Consider the following 22,541-nt stretch of genomic DNA (forward strand, 5'->3'; position numbering starts at 1 on the left):
TAACACATGCATACGCGGCAGGGGGCATGCGTACACATGATCCATGCTTTGCTGAAAACTTATTTTATTGACATTTTAATGGTTCCTCTAGTCTTCTAAACTTGTTTAATTTCTGATGAGCGGACAATTTATACGCTTTTTGGCATTGTTTTTAGGTAGTTTTTAGTATAATTTAATTACTTTTTACTATGTTTTTATTAGTTTTCAAGTAAATTTCACATTTCTGGACTTTACTATGAGTTTGTATGTTTTTCTGTGATTTCAGGTATTTTCTGGCTAAAATTGAGGGACCTGAGCAAAATCTAATTCAGAGGCTGAAAAAGGACTGCAGATGTTGTTGGATTCTGACCTCCCTGCACTTGAAATAGTTTTTCTGGAGCTATGGAAATCCAAATGGCACACTCTTAATTGCGTTGGAAAGTAGACATCCAGGGCTTTCCAGAAATATATAATAGTCCATACTTTGCTCGAAGATAAATGATGTAAACTGGCATTTAACGCCAGTTCCATGTTCCATTCTGGCGTTAAACGCCAGAAACAGGTTACAAGTTGGAGTTAAACGCCCAAAACAGGTTACAACCTGGCGTTCTACTCCAGAAACATCCTAGGCATGTGTAAAGCTCAAGTCTCAGCCCCAGCACACACCAAGTGGGTCCCGGAAGTGAATTTCTGCACTATCTATCGTAGTTTACTCATTTTCTGTAAACCTAGGTTACTAGTTTAGTATTTAAACAACTTTTAGAGATTTATTTTGCACCTCATGACATTTTATAAGTTTCATATTGTATTTCTGACGGCATGAGTCTCTAAACCCCATGGTTGGGGGTGAGGAGCTCTGCTGTGTCTCGATGAATTAATCCAATTACTTCTGTTTTCTATTCAATCACGCTTGTTTCTGTTCTAGGATACTCGCTTGTACTTAACCGTGATGAATATGATGATCCGTGACACTCATCATCATTCTAAACCTATGAACGCGCGCTTGACAACCACTTTCGTTCTACCTTAGATTGAGTCTATATCTCTTAGCCTCTTGGTTCATGATCAGAGTCTTCGTGGTATAGGCTAGGATTATTGGCAGCCTTTCCTGAGATTCGGAAAGTCTAAACCCTGTCTGTGGTATTCCGAGTAGGATCTGGGATGGGATGATTGTGACAAGCTTCAAACTCACAAGTGCTGGGCGTAGTGATAGACGCAAAAGGATCAATGGATCCTATTCCAACATGTGTGAGAATCGACAGATGATTAGCCGTGCAGTGACAGCGCATTTGGACCATTTTTACTGAGAGGACGGATGGTAGCCATTGATAATGGTGATCCACTAGCATACAGCTTGCCATGGAAGGAGACCTGCGTGCGTGAAGAAGAAGACAGTAGGAAACCAGAGATTCAGAAGACAGAACATCTCCAAAACCTCAATCTGTTCTCTATTACTGCATAACAAGTACTATTTAATTCATGCTTTTTACTCTTCATAAATATAATCACTCTTATCATTGATTTCCTGACTAAGAATTACAAAATAACCATAGCTTGCTTCAAGCCAACAATCTCCGTGGGATCGACCCTTACTCACGTAAGGTATAACTTGGACGACCCAGTGCACTTGCTGGTTAGTGGTACGAGTTGTGAAAAGTGTGATTTACAATTCGTGCACCAAGTTTTTTGCGCCGTTGTCGGGGATTGTTCAAGTTTGGACAACTGACGGTTTATTTTGTTGTTTAGATTAGGAAAAATTTATCTTTTAGATTTAGAGTCATTAAATTAGAGTCTTTTATTTTCTCTTCAAAAATCTTTCAAAAAATTTTTATTTTTCTTTATTAATTTTTAATTTTTCTTTGAGTCTTCTGTTTGAGTTTAGATTCATATTTTAAGTTTGGTGTCAATTGCATGTTTTTATTTTCCTTTAAATTTTCAAATTTGTGTTCATAGTTCTTTCTTGATCTTCAAGTTGTTCTTGCTATTTTTCTTGTTTGATCTTTAGTTTTTCCTGTTTTGTGTCTTTTCTTGTTTTTCTTGTGCGTTTTCAAATTATCAGTATTCAAAAAATTTATATACATTAAATACCTTTTTTTTAAAAAAAAAAAAACATGTTAAATTTATAGCTCTGTTGGCTAGAGTGTTGTGCTTATGTTCTTGGTAATTGGGTATCTTCCTTTTAAAACTTTTTCAAAAATAATTTTTCTTTGATTAAATCTTGTGTCAAACTTTTAAGTTTGGTGTTCTCTTGTTATTTTTCTTTAATTTTCGAAATTTATTTTTAGTTTTCTAAAAGTTTTAAGTTTGGTGTTTTTTTTATGTTCTTGAGTCATTGAATTTTATTCTTGCTTTTTTTCTTATGAGTCTTCAAGGTGTTCTTGAGTCTTCTTTGTATTTTGATCTTAAAATTTTTAAGTTTGGTATTCCTTGGTGTTTTCCCTCCAAAATTTTCGAAAAACAAGGAGCATTAGATCTAAAAATTTTAAGTCTTGTGTCTTTTGTGTGTTCTTCTCTTTCCTCATAAAATTCAAAAAAAAAAAATATCATTTCCTTTAATTGCTCATAATTTTCGAATTCATTAGGTTGATTTGGTCAAAATATTTAAAATCATATCTTTTTCAAAATCTTATCTTATCTTTTCCAATCTCAAATTTTAAAATCATACATTTTTCAAATCTTTTTAATTAATTACTTATTTTAATTTTCAATTTCCTTTTTATCTATTTTTCTAATTTTTGAAATTATAGTTAATTTTTTCATTATTTTATTTTATTTTATTTTCCTTTTAATTTTCAGTATTCAAAAAATAATTTTAAAAAAATAATTTTTTTTTATTTTACAATCCACATCATCTCCCTTTCTCCATCATGGATCCAAGTGGAAATGAACAGTCCAGAAGGACTCTGGGGTCATATGCTAACCCCACTACTCATTGTCATGGTGCAGCAAAACTGCCAGTATTCCGGTCTTCCACAGGAAGAACCTACTGAGTTTCTGGCACAGTTCTTGTAAATTGCTGACACAGTACATGATAAGGAAGTAGATCAGGATGTCTACAGATTGTTACTGTTTCCATTTGCTGTAAAAGATCAAGCTAAGAGGTGGTTAAATAACCAACCTACAGCAAGCATAAGAACATGGAAACAGTTATCAGACAAATTTCTGAATCAATATTTCCCTCCGAAAATGATGACACAGTTAAGGCTGGACATCCAAGGCTTTAAACAAGAAGATGATGAATCCCTTTATAATGCCTGGGAGAGGTACAGAGGGATGCTAAGGAAATGCCCCTCTAAAATGTTTTCAAAGTGGGTGCAGTTAGACATCTTCTACTACATCTCTAGATCACTCAGCTGGTGGATCTATACAAATGAGAAAGACTATTGAAGAGGCTCAAGAGCTTATCTATATAGTTGCTAGAAATCAACATCTGTACATAAGTAATGAGTCCTCCATGAAAGAAGAAGCCAAGGTAGTATCAACTAACTTTAGTCCTCAGGAACAAGTTGCTGAACTCAATCAGCAACTATCTTCTATAACAAGGCTGTTAGCAGAAGTTAAGGAGATACTACAAGAAACCAAAAATGCTAACAAGGATATGAAATCACAATTGAATCAGACAAAATAGCAGTTATCAAAATAGATAAGAGAGGAGTGCCAGGCAGTTCAATTAAGAAGTGGAAAAATATTAAATACCTCAACTCAAAGCAGTAGAAAGAAAAGAAAAGAACAGCTGATAGAGGATGAGCAACCTGCTACCCAAAATCCCTCTGAGGACAGTAAGAGCCCAGAGAGGAATAAGTTTGGCGTTCAAACGCCAAAAAAGGGTGAAAAACTAGCGTTAAATGCCCAATCCATGTTCAGTTCTGGCGTTCAAACGCCAGTGAGGGATCAGACACCTGCAAGTGCTGATAATAACTCCCTCAAGAAGGCTTCTCAACCTGCCTCTGTAGGAAATAAACCTGCAGCAGCTAAGGTTGAAGAATATAAAGCCAAAATGCCTTATCCTCAGAAACTCCGCCAAGCGGAATAGGATAAATAATTTGCCCGCTTTGCAGACTATCTCAGGACTCTTGAAATAAAGATTCCGTTTGTAGAGGCACTTGAGCAAATACCCTCTTATGCTAAGTTCATGAAAGAGATCTTAAGTCATAAGAAGGATTGGAGAGAAACAGAAAAAGTTTTTCTCACTGAAGAATGTAGTGCAGTCATTCTAACAAGCTTACCAGAAAAGCTTAAGGATCTCGGAAGGCTTATGATACTATGCACATTAGAGGGTGCTTGTACCAAGACAGCTCTATGTGATCTTGGGGCAAGCATCAACCTAATACCTGCATCTACTATCAGAAAGCTTGGTTTAACTGAAGAAGTCAAACCAACCCGGATATGTCTTCAACTTGCTGATGGCTCCATTAAATACCCATCAGGCATAATTGAGGACATGATTGTCATGGTTGGGCCATTTGCCTTCCCTACTGACTTTGTAGTGCTGGAAATGGAGGAGCACAAGAGTGCAACTCTCATTCTAGGAAGACCATTCCTAACAACTGGACGAACCCTCATTAACGTCCAAAAAGGGGAGATAACCCTAAGAGTCAATGAGGATGAGTTTAAGTTGAATGTTGTCAAAGCTATGCAGCATCCAGACACATCAGAAGACTGCCTGAGCATTGATATTATTGACTCCCTGGTGGAAGAGGTCAATATGACTGAGAGTCTCGAATCAGAGCTAGAGGACATTTTTAAAGATGTTCAGCCTGATCTAGAGGAACCAGAGGAAATAAAAGAACCTCTGAAAACTCCTCAGGAAGAGGAGAAACCTCCTAAACCCAAGCTCAAACCACTACTACCATCCCTGAAATATGCATTTCTGGGAGAAAGTGACACTTTTCCTGTAATCATAAGCTCTGCTTTAGAGCCACAGGAAGAGAAAGCACTAATTCAGGTGCTAAGGACACATAAGACAGCTCTTGGGTGGTCCATTAGTGATCTTAAGGGCATTAGCCCAGCTAGATGCATGCACAAGATCCTATTGGAGAATGATGTTAAGCCAGTGGTTCAACTACAGAGGCGGCTAAATCCCGCCATGAAGGAGGTGGTGCAGAAAGAGGTCACTAAGTTACTAGAGGTTGGGATTATTTATCCAATTTCTGATAGCCCCTGGGTGAGCCCTGTCCATGTTGTCCCTAAGAAGGGAGGTATGACAGTGGTTCATAATTAAAAAAATGAACTGGTTCCTACAAGAATAGTTACAGGGTGGCGTATGTGTATTGACTACAGAAGGCTCAATACAGCCACCAGGAAGGATCACTTCCCTTTACCATTCATAGACCAAATGCTAGAAAGACTAGCAGGTCATGAATACTACTGCTTCTTAGATGGCTATTCAGGTTACAACCAAATTGTAGTAGATCCTCAGGACCAAGAGAAAACAGCATTCACATGTCTATCTGGAGTATTTGCATACAGAAGAATACCTTTTGGTCTGTGCAATGCACTTGCAACCTTTCAGAGGTGCATGCTCTCTATCTTCTCTGATATGGTAGAAAAATTTCTGGAAGTCTTCATGGATGACTTCTCAGTATTTGGAGACTCATTTAGCTCCTGTCTCAACCATCTAGCACTTGTTCTAAAAAGATGCCAAGAGACTAACCTGGTTTTAAATTGGGAAAAATATCACATTATGGTGACTGAAGGAATTGTCCTTGGGCATAAAATTTTGAACAAGGGAATAGAAGTGGATCAAGCTAAGGTAGAGGTAATTGAAAAATTACCACCACGCACCAATGTTAAGGCAATCAGAAGCTTTTTGGGGCATGTAGGATTCTATAGGAGGTTTATAAAGGATTTTTCAAAAATCGCAAAACCTTTGAGCAATCTGCTAGCTGCTGACATGCCATTTGTGTTTGACACAGTATGTCTGCAGGCGTTTGAAACTCTAAAAGCTAAGCTAGTCACAGTACCAGTTATTTCTGCACCGGATTGGACATTACCATTCGAACTAATGTGTGATGCCAGTGACCATGCCATTCGTGCAGTATTGGGATAGAGGCATAACAAGCTTCTGCATGTCATTTATTATGCTAGCCATGTTTTAAATGATGCACAGAAAAATTACACAACCACAGAAAAAGAGTTGCTTGTAGTGGTTTATGCCATTGACAAGTTTAGATCACACTTAGTAGGATCAAAAGTGATTGTGTACACTGACCATGCTGCTCTTAAATATCTACTCACAAAGCAGGATTCAAAGCCCAGGCTCATAAGATGGGTGTTGCTTCTGTAAGAGTTTGATATAGAAATAAGAGACAGAAAAGGGACAGAAATCAAGTAGCTAATCACCTGTCCTGGATAGAACCATTAGCAGGAGCATCCCTCCCTCCTACTGAGATCTCTGAAACCTTTTCGGATGAGTAACTGTTTGCTATTCAGGAAGCATGAAAAGCTTCTCTCAATACAGAGTCAAACAAAACCCCCACATTCATACTCTAAGTTTGGTGTTGGGAGGCCGTAACCAAACTCTAAGTTTGGTGTTGAGAGGCCTTAACCCTGCTCTGATTATTTGTGAGGCTCCATGAGAGCTCACTGTCAAGCTATTGACATTAAAGAAGCGCTTGTTGGGAGGCAACCCAATGTTATTTAATTATATCTATTTATTTTCCATTGCTATTTTATGTTTTCTTTAGGTTGATGATCATGTGAAGTCACAAAAACAACTGAAAAATCAAAAACAGAATGAAAAACAGCATTAAAAATAGCTCACCCTGGAGGAAGAGCTTACTGGCGTTTAAACGCCAGTAAGAAGCATCAGACTGGCATTTAATGCTAGAAAGAAGTATCAAGCTGGCGTTAAATGCCAGAAACAAGCACCAGACTGGCATTTAACACCAGAACAGAGCATCAAGTTGGCGTTTAATGCCAAGAAAGGGAGAAAAGATGGCGTTTAACGCCAGAAACAAGCAGCAGTCTGGCGTTAAACGTCAGGATTGCACACTAAGGGCGTTTTTGCATGCCTCAATGGAGCAGGGATGATAAGTCGTTGACCCCTCAGGATCTGTGGACCCCACAGGATCCCCACCTGCCACACCTTTTCATACACACTTCCCCCACCCTTGGCCGAACCCACCACACACCTCCTTCTCCCCCTTTCCTCCTTCTTTTGCTCGAGGACGAGCAAACATTTTAAGTTTGGTGTGGAAAAAGCATTGCTTTTTTTTGTTTTTCCATAACCACTAATGCCTCAAGGGATGCACTTTCCTCTACAAAACTATTGGGAGCAGATTAACACCTCCGTAGGAGAATTAAGTTCCAACATGGGACAACTAAGAGTGGAGCACCAAGAGCATTCCATCCTCCTCCATGAAATTAGAGAAGATCAAAGAGCTATGAGGGAGGAGCAACAAAGGCAAGGAAGAGACATAGAGGAGCTCAAGAGCACCATTGGTTCTTCAAGAGGAAGAAGACGCCACCCTTACTAAGGTGGACCCGTTCCTTAATCTCCTTGTCTATTTATTTTTTCTATTTTCATTCTCTATGCTTTATGTTTATTTATGTTTGTGTCTTTCTTACATGATCATTAGTGTCTAGTGTCTATACCTTAAAGCTATGAATGTCCTATGAATCCATCACCTTTCTTAAATGAAAAATGTTTTTAATCACAAAAGAACAAGAAGTACATGATTTCGAATTCATCCTTGAAATTAGTTTAATTATTTTGATGTGGTTACCATACTTTTTGTTTCTCTTAATGAATGCTTGAACAGTGCATATGTCTTTTGAATTTGTTGTTTATGAATGTTAAAATTGTTGGCTCTTGAAAGAATGATGAAAAAGGAGAAATGTTATTTGATAATTTAAAAAATCATAAAATTGATTCTTGAAGCAAGAAAAAGCAGTGAAAAGCAAAAGCTTGCGAAAAAAATGGCAAAAAAAAAAAAGAAAGAAAAGGAAAAAACAAGCAAAAAAAGCCAAGAGCTCTTTCAACCAAAAGGCAAGAGCAAAAAGCCAGTAACCCTTTAAACCAAAAGGCAAGGATTTGAGCATTAATGGATAGGAGGGCCCAAAGGAATAAAATTCTGGCCTAAGCGGCTAAACCAAGCTGTCCCTAACCAAGTGCTTGTAGCGTGAAGGTGTCAAGTGAAAAGCTTGAGACTGAGCGGTTAAAGTTGTGATCCAAAGCAAAAAGAGTGTGCTTAAGAACTTTGGACACCTCTAATTGGGGACTTTAGCAAAGCTGAGTCACAATCTGAAAAGGTTTACCCAGTTATGTGTCTGTGGCATTTATGTATCCGGTAGTAATACTGGAAAACAAAGTGCTTAGGGCCATGGCCAAGACTCATAAAGTAGCTGTGTTCAAGAATCAACATACTGAACTAGGAGAATCAATAACACTATCTAAATTTTGAGTTCCTATAGATGCCAGTCATTCTGAGCTTCAAAGGATAAAGTGAGATGCCAAAACTGTTCAGAGGCAAAAAGCTACTAGTCCCGCTCATTTAATTGGAACTAAGTTTCATTGATATTTTGAAATTTATAGTATATTCTCTTCTTTTTATCCTATTTGATTTTCAATTGCTTGGGGACAAGCAACAATTTAAGTTTGGTGTTGTGATGAGCGGACAATTTATACGCTTTTTGGCATTGTTTTTAGGTAGTTTTTAGTATAATTTAATTAGTTTTTACTATGTTTTTATTAGTTTTCAAGAAAAATTCACATTTCTGGACTTTACTATGAGTTTATGTGTTTTTCTGTGATTTCAGGTATTTTCTGGATGAAATTGAGGGACCTGAGCAAAATCTGATTCAGAGGCTGAAAAAGGACTGCAGATGCTGTTGGATTCTGACCTCCCTGCACTCGAAATTGATTTTCTGAAGCTATGGAAACCCAAATGGCACTCTCTTAATCGCGTTGGAAAGTAGACATCCAGGGCTTTCCAGCAATATATAATAGTTCATACTTTGCTCAAAGATAAATGACGTAAACTGGCGTTTAACACCAGTTCTATGTTCCATTCTGGCGTTAAACGCCACAAACAGGTTACAAGTTGGAGTTAAACGCCCAAAACAGGTTACAACCTGGAGTTCAACTCCAAAAACATCCTAGGAACCTGTAAACTTCAAGTCTCAGCCCCAGCACACACCAAGTGGGCCCCGGAAGTGGATTTCTACACTATCTATCGTAGTTTACTCATTTTCTGTAAACCTAGGTTACTAGTTTAGTATTTAAACAACTTTTAGAGATTTATTTTGCACCTCATGACATTTTACATGTTTCATATTATATTTCTGACGGTATGAGTCTCTAAACCCCATGGTTGGGGGTGAGGAGCTCTGCTGTGTCTCGATGAATTAATCCAATTACTTCTATTTTCTATTCAATCACGCTTGTTTCTGTTCTAAGATACTCGCTTGTACTTAACCGTGATGAATGTGATGATCTGTGACACTCATCATCATTCTAAACCTATGAACGCGTGCCTGACAACCACTTCCGTTCTACCTTAGATTGAGTGTGTATCTCTTAACCTCTTGGTTCATGATCAGAGTCTTCGTGGTATAGGCTAGGATTATTGGCAGCCTTTCCTGAGATCCGGAAAGTATAAACCTTGTCTGTGGTATTTCGGGTAGGATCTGGGATGGGATGACTGTGACGAGCTTCAAACTCACAAGTGCTGGGCGTAGTGACAGACGCAAAAGGATCAATGGATCGTATTCCAACATGAGTGAGAACCGACAGATGATTAGTCGTGCGGTGACAGCGCATTTGGACCATTTTCACTGAGAGGACAGATGGTAGCCATTGACAATGGTGATCCACCAACATACAGCTTGCCATGGAAGGAGACCTGCGTGCGTGAAGAAGAAGACAGTAGGAAAGCAGAGATTCAGAAGACAGAGCATCTCCAAAACCTCAATCTGTTCTCCATTACTGCATAACAAGTACTATTTAATTTATGCTTTTTACTCTTCATAAATATAATCACTCTTATCATTGATTTCCTAACTAAGAATTACAAAATAACCATAGCTTGCTTCAAGCCGACAATCTCTGTGGGATCGACCCTTACTCGCGTAAGGTATTACTTGGACGACCCAGTGCACTTGCTGGTTAGTGGTACGAGTTGTGAAAAGTGTGATTTACAATTCGTGCACCAATTTCTATTTAAGACTCTTAGCTAGTGATTAAGCTTTGAGACTAGTGAAAATAGGTTAAATAACTTAATTAGATATTTTTCGTTAATGATTTCAGAATATGGTGACTTAGGCTTGGGAAGTACTGTGGATGGACTAGTTGAGTGAATTAGTGGAGTGTTATATTGACAATGAATTTAAGAAATTGAGAACTAATGATGATTACGATGAGTTTGGAACTTGGAAAGGAATGATGAACTTGATGAAAATAAGTGGTAATCACTGACGTGACCATATTACTGATGTCTTATGATTTAGTAAGACGCTATGTGCGTGGCAAGGATGGTGGTTAATCTGTCTTGTCAAGATTGTGATACCTACGTAATTAAGGATGGTGGTTAATCCGCTTACGTTAAGATGTGATGTTTGAGGTAGATAATCCCACTCGCATCCTTTCTGGTCACAAGAGTGTGCTCAGACACTATATCCTGTAAGAGTGTGCTAGGGCACTATATCCCAGGGGTCATATTTATATACGTGACAGAAAGGCAACATTCCAAGGGGATGTGTCAGGTTGGCAGCTGAACCGACAAGTGATATCATAACCAATAGGACAGGCATTCATCATATGCATTCTTAAATGATTGTTTGCTTTGCTTACTTGCATCTATGGCCTAAGTGTATAACATGCTTACCTGCTTCTTGAATTACCTACTGTATATATTTATATATTACTTATGTTTTACTTGCTTATATCTACCTATGTTTTTTGCCGGAATTGAGGAGGTTCGATAGGCGGTGTTGATGGAATCGCATGGAGGATAGGTTGGCGAAGGTTGTCGCACAGCGGTGTTTCTGTTAGAGTAGAAATCCCTTAAGTTAGATTACCCTGCTTATGGTTTATTATAAATTTCTTTAAGCTTGAATACTTGTATCAATGTGAAGTTCTCGGATTACCTTCGACTACCCGGAACCTTATATCTTACCTTTTGGGCACTGTTACCATACTGAGAACCTCTAGTTCTTAAACCATATGTTGTTGTTATTTTTAGATGCAGGTCGCAACCCACCTCGACGAGTTTATGGGTGGTGGCAGAGTGGAGGATGGCTCGCTTTTGTATTTTGTTTATTTTGCTTTAGTATTCTCTAACTTTTTTATATTGCACTTGTTGCCTTAGGGGCTTAACTTTGAGAGACAGGATGTATCTGTTTCAACTTCAAAAACTTTGTTGTATTCTGTTTGAGCTAGCCGACCTAAACTCCGCAGGCTGTGTCTAGTTCTCTTTTGTATACTATATATATATATATATATATATATATATATATATATATATATATATATATATATATATATATATATATATATATATATATATATATATATATATATATATATATATATATACTCTTCTTTATCTTATATCTATGATCTCTTTTCTTACCTTTACGCATTTAGTTATCATTTGTGAATGCTTCACGCTTTTGTATCTCTATTTTCTGCGTCTTTGAGCTTCATTCCTTCATTGGGCTTCTAGTATATTATATTTATATCCTTCATGAGGGTTGCGTACGCATGACATCCCTTGTTGCTCTTTTTTGTACTTGGCTTAGAATGACAATTTTCACCCTCAGATTCAATGTTCACTGTAGACTATTATATATCGTGAGAAAGCTCTGGAAGTTATCTTTTTAATGGCACTAAAATCTCCTCATTTAGAGCTTTTTAGCTCATGTTATTCTTGTTGGATTATGAAGAGGTCAGGTTTGACAACATCCACCAATTCTCATTGCACTTGTCTCCAATTTTTGGTTTCTCCTTGTGCTTTTGCTTCATCTTTTCTAACATTTCCCTACAAGAATCATGAAACCAAGGAATTCAAAGTAATAATAGAATAGTCTTAAAAATTATATAATTATCAAGCAAAAGTCACATTTTTTCTATAACAAATGCCAATGAAAAGTGCTTAAGATGCTCATGCATCACAACACCAAACTTAAGCTCTTGCTTGTCCTCAAGCAAGCAATGAATCATGGCTTAATCATCAAACTTTAAACCTTAAAATATAAGGGTGAATTATTGCAATTCATATGAGTTTGGTTAGCCATTTCACTTATGCACAATTCAACATAATTGGTTATAATCTTTCAAGGCCTCTGTCTGCATTAGATTATAGAATCCTTCCTTGAATCATCACCTTGAAGCAAGCTTATTTACTTTTTTTTTTCACAGTTTATTTTCATTGGGTGCTTTGCACCTTGAGTCTAGCCATGACTCTAAATGTTTTGTCTCAAGCTTTGCTCAACACAGAAACACCACAAGCACTTGATTGGGAATCTCTTTGAGCTTACCATGTCCTTTTAACATTCCCCATCATTGGTGCTTAGAGCCTTTGGATTTCTCTTCTTTTTTTAGGGCGAGGGGTGTACTTTGCACCTTGAGCCTAACCGTGACTCTAAATGCTTTTTTTTCAAGCTTTTTGCTTGATACACAAGCACCACAAGCATTGGACTAGGATGCTATTTGAGCTTATTTTTCTTTCAATTTCCTTAGTCAGTGGTACTCAGAGCCTTTGGCTTCACTTCCAATCCCTTTTCTTAAATATTGTTCCTTATTTTCTTGCTTTTTAAAGGATTTGTCAAGTGTAAAGATCCCATAATAGTCCTCTAGATTAAAGCCTCAAGCAATTTGGCGCTGCTTGTGTTGAACATTCTTAGTTAGTTGGTGCGCAAAATTAGAACTGGCACAACTTCACCGACAAGTGCACCGGGTCATCCAAATAATACCTCAAGTGAGTGATGGTCAATCCCACGAGGATTGTTGGATTGAGCAAGAAATAATTATCTTGCTAGACTTAGTTAGGCAAATAGTAAAAGGTGGTTGTTGTTGTAAACGCATAAACAATGAAATACCAAATAAAGAAAGCAAATAAACAGATCTGGAATAAAACAATGATGAGAAAACAGTTAAGGTCTCAGAGATATTTATCTTTCCGGATTAAGACTTCTTACCAACTACTTTAAACATTGAGTGATTCGTTCTATGGCAAACTATAAGTGATTAAAACCTAATCTCTTAGCTAATTAATCTCCTTCAATCCTACTAGAACACCACGGACAAGGTCAATTGGTTCAGATCAGAGGTTGAAGTTCAAAAAACTAGTTTAGTGCCACAAAAACGTCAATTACCCAAAGCTAACCAGATTTTATGTCATAGGAACTCATGTAGAATAAGGGGTCATACTCTCGTTCCACCCTAGATCCATAAGATTAAGAATAAAAACAGCACCTTAGAATTGAATCAGGCATTAATTAAAGTAGAAAAATAATAACCTTAATCCATAGAAATAAAACATAGCACCTAACCTTAACCAGGAGGTTTAGTTGCTCATAACTTTACAAGAAAAACTGAGTTTTGAAAGGAAGAAGATCTGTGTGCGTAATTGATGAGCGGATAATTTATACGCTTTTTGGCATTGTTTTCACATAGTTTTTAGTATGATTTAGTTAGTTTTTAATATATTTTTACTAGTTTTTAAATAAAAATCACATTTCTGGACTTTACTATGAGTTTGTGTGTTTTTCTGTGATTTCAGGTAATTTCTGGCTAAAATTGAGGGACCTGAGCAAAAATCTGATTCAGAGGCTGAAAAAGGACTGTTGATGCTGTTGGATTCTGACCTCCCTGCAATCGAAATGGAATTTTTGGAGCTACATGAGTCCAAATGGCGCGCTCTCAACTGCGTTGGAAAGTAGACATCCAGGGCTTTCCAGATATATATATAATAGTCCATACTTTGCCCGAGTTTAGATAATGCAAACTGGCATTTAACGCCAGCTTTCTGCCTTATTCTTTTGTTAAACGCCAGAAACAAGTTGCAAAGCAGAGTTAAACGCCAAAAACAAGTTACAAACTGGCGTTTAACTCCAATGAAGACCTCTACATGTGAAAGCTTCAATGCTCAGTCCAAGCACACACCAAGTGGTCCCAGAAGTGGATTTCTACATCATTTACTTATCTTATGTAACCCTAGCTACTAGTTTAGAATAAAAACTACTTTTAGTGATTTATTTTACATCTATCTTTTACTCATTTTAGATCTCTAGACCTCCATGGGAGGCTGGCCACTCGGCCATGTCTACCCTATTTTTACTTTTGTATTTTCAACAGTGGAGTTTCTACACACCATAGATTAAGGTGTGGAGTCTGCTGTTCCTCGAGTATTAATGCAAAGTACTATTGTTCTTCTATTTAATTCATGCTTATTCTTATTCTAAGATATTCATTCGCACACAAGAACGTGATGAATGTGATGATTATGTGACACTCATCACCATTCTCACTTATGAACACGTGATTGACAACCACTTCCGTTCTACGTGAAAATAAGCTAGAGTGTGTATCTCTTGGATTCCTGGTCCACGACGCACGATTGCCTCTCCTGACAACAGAGCCTTCCATTCCGTGAGATCAGAGTCTTCGTGGTATAAGCTAAAATCAATTGGCAGCATTCTTGAGATCTGAAAAGTCTAAACCTTGTCTGTGGTTTTCCGAGTAGGATCTGGGACAGGATGACTGTGACGAGCTTCAAACTCGCGACTGTAGGGCGTAGTGACAGACGCAAAAGGATAGTAAATCCTATTCCTACACGATTGAGAACCAACAGCTGATTAGCCATGCGGGAAACTGCAGAGGACCATTTTCACTGAGAGGACGGGAAGTAGCCATTAACAACAGTGACACCCAACATACAGCTTGCCATAGAAAGGAGTATGAAGGATTGGATGAAGGCTGTAGGAAAGCAGAGATTCCGAAGGAATAATGCACCTCTATACGCTTATCTGAAATTCTCACCAATGAATTACATAAGTATCTCTATCTTTATTTTATGTTTATTTATCTTTTAAATTATTAAAACTCTATAACCATTTGAATACACCTGACTGAGATTTACAAGATGACCATAGCTTGCTTCAAGCCGACAATCTCCGTGGGATCGACCCTTACTCACGTAAGGTTTATTACTTGGATGACCCAGTGCACTTGCTGGTTAGTTGTGCGAAGTTGTGAAGAAGAAGTGAGATTATAAACGTGCGTACCAAGCTTTTGGCGCCGTTGCTGGGGAATGAACAATCACGATTTCGTGCACCAAGCTTTTGGCGCCGTTGCTGGGGATTGTTCGAGTTTGGACAACTGACGGTTCATCTTGTTGCTCAAATTAGGTAATTTTATTTTAATTTTAAGTTTTTGTTTCTATTCTTTTTATTTTCGAGAAAAATTTTCAAAAAAAAAATTTTTCAAAAAGATAAATAAATAAATTATTCTATGGCTTCAGAATTTTTATGAATGAATTCTAGAGTTTCATGATGATCTGTTGAAGTCTGGCTGGCTGTGAAGCCATGTCTAATCTTTTGGACTGAGGTTTCAACTCATCATCATAAGAGCTTTTTTATTCTCATCAATTCAGCTATTGTATGCCTGATTTGTATGCTAAAGCTTGGCTGGCCATTGGCCATGTCTAGTGTTTTGGACCGAAGCTTTAAAGCTTGGCTGGCTAGTAAGCAATGTCTGATTCCTAGATCGGAGTTTTAGACTAACATTGCATGATTCCTGGAATTCTCATTAGAAATTTTGAAATCCTTACTTTTGTTTTTTCCAATTAATTTTCGAAAAATACCAAAAAAAAATTTAATAAAATCATAAAACCAAAAAAAATAATTTTGTGTTTCTTGTTTGAGTCTAGTGTCAATTTTTAAGTTTGGTGTCAATTGCATCCTTGTAATTTTTCTTTAAATTTTTGAACACTCATGCATAATGTTCTTCATGATCTTCAAGTTGTTCTTGATGAAATTCCTTGTTTTTCATATGCATTTTCAATTTGTTAGTGTTTAAACTTTGAAAATTTCTAAGTTTGGTGTCTTGCATGTTTTTCTTTTCTAAAAAAATTTTTCAAAAATAAGTTCTTGATGTTCATCTTGACATTCAAAGTGTTCTTGCATGCATTGTGTGTTTTGATTCATAATTTTCATGTTTTGAGTCTTTTTGTTGTTTTTCTCTCTCTTCTTAAAAATTCAAAAATCAAAAAATATCTTTCCTTTATTCCTCTCATAAATTTCGAAAATTTGAATTGATTTAGTTATAAAGTTTTAAAATTTAATTGTTTCTTATGAATCAAATCAAATTTTCAATTTAAAAATTCTATCTTTTTCAAAAAATCAAACCTTTTTCATTTTTTCTTTCATATTTTTGAAAATTTCAAATTGATTTTCAAAAATCTTTTTCTTATTTTGTTTCATATTTTCGAATTCTTTGCTAGCATTTAATATTTTGATTTAAAAATTTCAAGTTGTTACTTGCCTATTAAGAAAAGATCAATCTTTAAATTTTAGAATCACATCTTTTAGTTTCTTGTTAGTCAAGTAATCAACTTTAATTTAAAAATCAAATGTTTTTTATTTTCTAATTCAAATCTTTTTCAAAATAATTTTCATTCATATCTTTTTCTATTTTAATCATATCTTTTTCAAAATCAATTTCAAAATCTTTTCTAACTTCTTATCTTTTCAAAATTGATTTTCAAATCTTTTTCAACTAACCACTTGACTTTTTGTTTGTTTTGCTATTTCTTATCTTTTTCAAAACTACCTAACTAATTTTCTCTCTCTAATTTTTGAAAACTCCTCACCTTTTTTTTCAAAATTCCTTTTAATTAACTAATTATTTTAAATTTCAGTTTAATTTTATTTTCCTCCTTAATTTTCGAATTTTAATTAACATTTAAAATAAAAACAAAAATATTTTTTGTTTATTTTTCGAATTCTTCCCCCTCTCATCTCTTTTTATTTATTTATTTATCTACTAACATTTCTCTTCTACTCATAATTCGAACCCCATCTTCTTCTCTGCGTTCGAGTTTTTCTCTTCTCCTTCTTCTATTCTTCTCTTCTTATACTCAAATAAGGAATCTCTATACTGTGACATAGAGGATTCCATATTTTCTTTTCTGTTCTCTTCTTTTTCATATGAGCATGAACAAGGATAAGAATATTCTTATTGAAGCTGATCCTGAACCTGAAAGGACTCTAAAGAGGAAGCTAAGGGAAGCTAAAGCACAACTCTCTGGAGAGAACCTGACAGAAATTTTTGAAAAAGAAGGAGACATGGCCGAACCTAATAACAATAGTGGAGATGCAAGGAAGATGCTTGGTGACTTTATTGCACCCTCTTCCAAATTCTATGGAAGAAGCATCTCAATTCCTGCAATTGGAGCAAACAACTTTGAGCTTAAGCCTCAATTAGTTTCTCTAATGCAGCAGAATTGCAAGTTCCATGGACTTCCAATGGAAGATCCTCATCAGTTTTTAGATGAATTCTTACAAATTTGTGACACTATCAAGACCAATGGAGTTGATCCCGAGGTCTACAGGCTTATGATTTTCCCTTTTGCTGTAAGAGACAGAGCTAGAACATGGTTGGATTCACAACCTAAGGATAGCCTGAACTCTTGGGATAAGCTGGTCAGTGCTTTCTTGGCCAAATTCTTTCCACCTCAAAAGATGAGCAAGCTTAGAGTGGAAATCCAAACCTTCAGAGAGAAGGAAGGAGAGTCCCTCTATGAAGCTTGGGAAAGATATAAGCAACTGATCAAAAGGTGTCCTACTGACATGCTTCCAGAATGGAGCATCATAAGTATATTCTATGATGGTCTGTCTGAGTTGTCAAAAATGTCATTGGACCATTCCGCAAGAGGATCTCTTCACATGAAAACCCCTGCAGAAGCTCAGGAACTCATTGAAATGGTTACAAATAACCAATTCATGTACACCTCTAAGAGGAATCCTGTGAACAATGGGACGCCTCAAAAGAAGGGAGTTCTTGAAATTGATACTATGAATGCCATATTGGCTCAGAACAAAATATTGACTCAGAAAGTCAATATGATTTCTCAGAGTCTGAATGGATTGCAAGCTGCATCCAACATTACTAAAGAAGCATCTTCTGAAGAAGAAGCTTATGATCCTGAGGACCCTGCAATAGCAGATGTGAATTACATGGGAGAACCCTATGGAAACACCTATAATCCTTCATGGAAAAATCATCCGAATTTCTCATGGAAGGACCAACAGAAGCCTCAACAAGGCTTCAATAATAATGGTGGAAGAAATAGGTTTAGAAATAGCAAGCCTTTTCCATCATCTTCTCAGCAACAGACAGAGAATTCTGAACAGAGCCATTCTGACCTGGCAACCATAGTCTCTGATCTATCCAAAACCATACTAAGTTTCATGAATGAAACAAGGTCCTCCCTTAAAAATTTGGAGGCACAGGTGGGTTAGCTGAGTAAGAAGATTACTGAAACTCCTCCCAGTACTCTCCCAAGCAATACAGAAGAAAACCCCAAGAGAGAGTGCAAGGCCATAACCTTACTTGGTGTGGCCGAATGCCCAGAGGAGGAGGAGGATGTGAATCCCAACAAGGAAGACCTCTTGGGACGTCCTCTAGATAGAAAGGAGTTCCCCTTTGAGGAACCAAAGGAATCTGAGGCTCATACAGAGAGCCTAGAGATTCCATTGAACCTCCTTCTGCCATTCATGAGCTCTGATGAATACTCTTCCTCTGAAGAGGATGAAGACATCATTGAAGAGCAGGTTGCTAAATATTTAGGAGCAATCATAAAGCTGAATGCCATGTTATTTGGTAATGACACTTGGGAGGATGAACCCCCCTTGTTAACCAATGAACTGGATGTATTAATGAGGCAGACATTACCTTAGAAGAAACCGGATCCCAGAAAATTCTTCATACCTTGTACCATAGGCACCATGACCTTTGAGAAGGCTCTATGTGAACTAGGGTCAGGGATAAACCTCATGCCCCTCTCTGTAATGGAGAAACTGGGAATCTTTGAGGTACAAGCTGCAAGAATCTCACTAGAGATGGCAGACAAATCCATGAAACAGGCTTATGGACTAGTAAAGGACGTGCTAGTGAAGGTTGAAAGCCTTCACATCCCTGCTGATTTCATAATCCTAGACACTGCGAAGGATGAGGATGAATCCATCATCCTTGGCAGACCCTTCCTAGCCACAGCAAAAGCTGTGATTGATGTTGACAGAGGAGAGTTGGTCCTTCAGTTGAATGAGGGCTACCTTGTATTTAAGACTCAAGGTTCTCCTTCTGTAACCATGGAGAGGAAGCATGAAAAGCTTCTCTCAATACAGAGTTAAACAAAACCCCCACATTCAAACTCTAAGTTTGGTGTTGGGAGGCCACAACCAAACTCTAAGTTTGGTATTGGGAAGCCACAATCAAACTCTAAGTTTGGTGTTGAGGGGCCCCAACATTGCTCTGATTTTCTGTGAGGCTCCATGAGAGCTCACTGTCAAGCTATTGACATTAAAGAAGCGCTTGTTGCGAGGCAACCCAATGTTATTTAATTATATCTATTTATTTTCCATTGCTATTTTATGTTTCTTTAGGTTGATGATCATGTGAAGTCACAAAAACAACTGAAAAATCAAAAACAGAATGAAAAACAGCATTAAAAACAGCTCACCCTGGAGGAAGAGCTTACTGGCACTTAATCACCAGTAAGAAGCATCAAATTGGCGTTTAACGCCAGAAAGAAGCATCAAGCTGGCGTTAAACGCCAGAAACAAGCACCAGACTGGCATTTAACGCCAGAACAGAGCATGGAATTGGCATTTAACGCCAAGAATGGGAGAAAAGCTGGCGTTAAATGCCAGAAACAAGCAGCAAGCTGGCGTTTAACGCCAGACATGCATTCTAAGGGCGTTTTTCACGCCTAAATGGAGCAGGGATGCTAAGTCCTTGACCCCTCTGGATCTGTGGACCCCACAGGATCCCCACCTACCAAACCTCTTCTTCTCTCTTCTTTACACCTTTTCATAACACTCTTCCCCAAATACCCTTAACCACTCACCTCTATACCTCTTCCCCATAAACCCCACCTACCTCCAAATTTAAATTCTTTTCCCTCCCAAACCCAACCCTAATGGCCGAAATCTACCCTCCCCCCACCCCTATATAAACCCCTTAAGACTACTCCATTTTCACACATCACAAACACTACTTCCCCCTTGGCCGAATACACTCTCTCACTCCATCTCCTCCATTTTCTTCTTCTTCTACTACTTTCTTTCTTCTTTTTCTCTAGGATGAGCAAACCTCTTAAGTTTGGTGTGGTAAAAGCATTGCTTTTTGTTTTTCCATAACCATCAATGGCACCTAAGGCCAGAGAAACCTCAAGAAAGAGGAAAGGAAAGGCAATTACTTCCACCTCTGAGTCATGGAAGATGGAGAGATTCATCTCAAAGGTCCATGAAGACCACTTCTATGAAGTTGTGGCCAAAAAAAAGGTAATCCCTGAGGTTCCTTTTAAGCTCAGAAAGAGCGAGTATCCGGAGATCCGACAAGAGATTAGAAGAAGAGGATGGGAAGTACTCTCCAATCCTATTCAACAAGTAGGAATCTTAATGGTTCAAGAGTTCTATGCAAACGCATGGATCAAAGTATGAATCCAAACCCAAATAATTGGCTTACAATGGTTCGGGGGAAATACTTAGATTTCAGTCCGGAAAATGTAAGCTTGGTGTTCAACTTGCCAATGATACAAGAAAACGCACGCCCCTACACTAGAAGGGTCAACTTTGATCAAAGGTTGGACCAAGTTCTCATGAACATATGTGTGGAAGGAGCTCAATGGAAAGTTGACTCAAGAGGCAAACCGGTTCAATTGAGAAGACCGAACCTTAAGCCTGTAGCTAGAGGATGGTTAGAGTTCATTCAACGCTCTATCATTCCTACTAGCAACCGATCCGAAGTAACTGTGGATCGGACCATCATGATCCATAGTATCATGATTGGGGAGGAAGTGGAAGTTCATGAGATTATACCTCAAGAACTCTACAAAGTGGCTGACAAGTCCTCCACTTTGGCAAGGTTAGCCTTTTCTTACCTTATTTGCCACCTCTGCAATTCGGCTGGGATTGACATAGAGGGAGATATCCTCATTGATGAGGACAAGCCCATCACTAAGAAAAGGATGGAGCAAATAAGAGATCATGGACCTCAACAAGAGCATGAGGAAATTCCTCACCATGAAATCCCTGAGATGCCTCAAGGGATGCACTTTCCTCCACAAAACTATTGGGAGCAAATCAATACCTCCCTAGGAGAATTAAGTTCCAACATGGGACAAATAAGGATGGAGCACCAAGAGCATTCCATCCTCCTCCATGAAATTAGAGAAGACCAAAGAACCATGAGGGAGGAGCAACAAAGGCAAGGAAGAGACATAGAGGAGCTCAAGAGCACCATTGGTTCTTCAAGAGGAGGAAGATGCCACCCTCACTAAGGTGGACCCGTTCCTTTATTTTCTTGTCTATTTATTTTTTCTCTTTTCGTTCTCTATGCTTTATGTTTATCTATGTTTGTGTTTTCATTACATGATCATTAGTGTCTAAGTGTCTATGCCTTAAAGCTATGAATGTCCTATGAATCCATCGCCTTTCTTAAATGAAAAATGTTTTAATTACAAAAGAACAAGAAGTACATGAATTTCAAATTCATCCTTGAAATTAGTTTGATTATTTTGATGTGGTAGCAATACGTTTTGTTTTCTGAATGAATGCTTGAACAGTGCATATGTCTTTTGAATTTGTAGTTTATGAATGTTAAAATTGTTGGCTCTTGAAAGAATGATGAAAAGGAGAAATGTTATTTGATAATCTGAAAAATCATAAAATTGATTCTTGAAGCAAGAAAAAGCAGTGAATAACAAGGCTTGTGAAAAAAAATTGGGAAAAAAAATAGAAAGAAAAAAAAAAGCAAGCAGAAAAAGCCAATAGCTCTTTAAACCAAAAGGCAAGAGCAAAAAGCCAGTAACCCTTTAAACCAAAAGGCAAGGGTAAAATAAAAAGGATCCAAGGCTTTGAGCATTAATGGATAGGAGGGCCCAAAGGAATTAAATCCTGGCCTAAGCAGCTAAACCAAGATGTCCCTAACCATGTGCTTGTGGTGTGAAAGTGTCAAGTGAAAAGCTTGAGACTGAGCGGTTAAAGTCGTGATCCAAAGTAAAAAGAGTGTGCTTAAGAACCCTGGACACCTCTAATTGGGGACTCTAGCAAAGCTGAGTCACAATCTGAAAAGGTTCACCCAGTTATGTGTCTGTGGCATTTATGTATCCGGTGGTAATACTGGAAAACAAAGTGCTTAGGGCCACAGCCAAGACTCATAAAGTAGCTGTGTTCAAGAATCAACATATTGAACTAGGAGAATCAATAACACTATCTAAATTTTGAGTTCCTATAGATGCCAATCATTCTGAACTTCAAAGTATGAGGTAAGATGCCAAAACTGTTCAGAGGCAAAAAGCTACTAGTCCCGCTCATTTATTTGGTGCTAAGTTTCA

The sequence above is a fragment of the Arachis ipaensis genome, chromosome B3 (assembly GCF_059453495.1).
Source record: "Arachis ipaensis isolate K30076 ecotype BB chromosome B3, ASM5945349v1, whole genome shotgun sequence".
NCBI classification, from domain to species: Eukaryota; Viridiplantae; Streptophyta; class Magnoliopsida; order Fabales; family Fabaceae; genus Arachis; species Arachis ipaensis.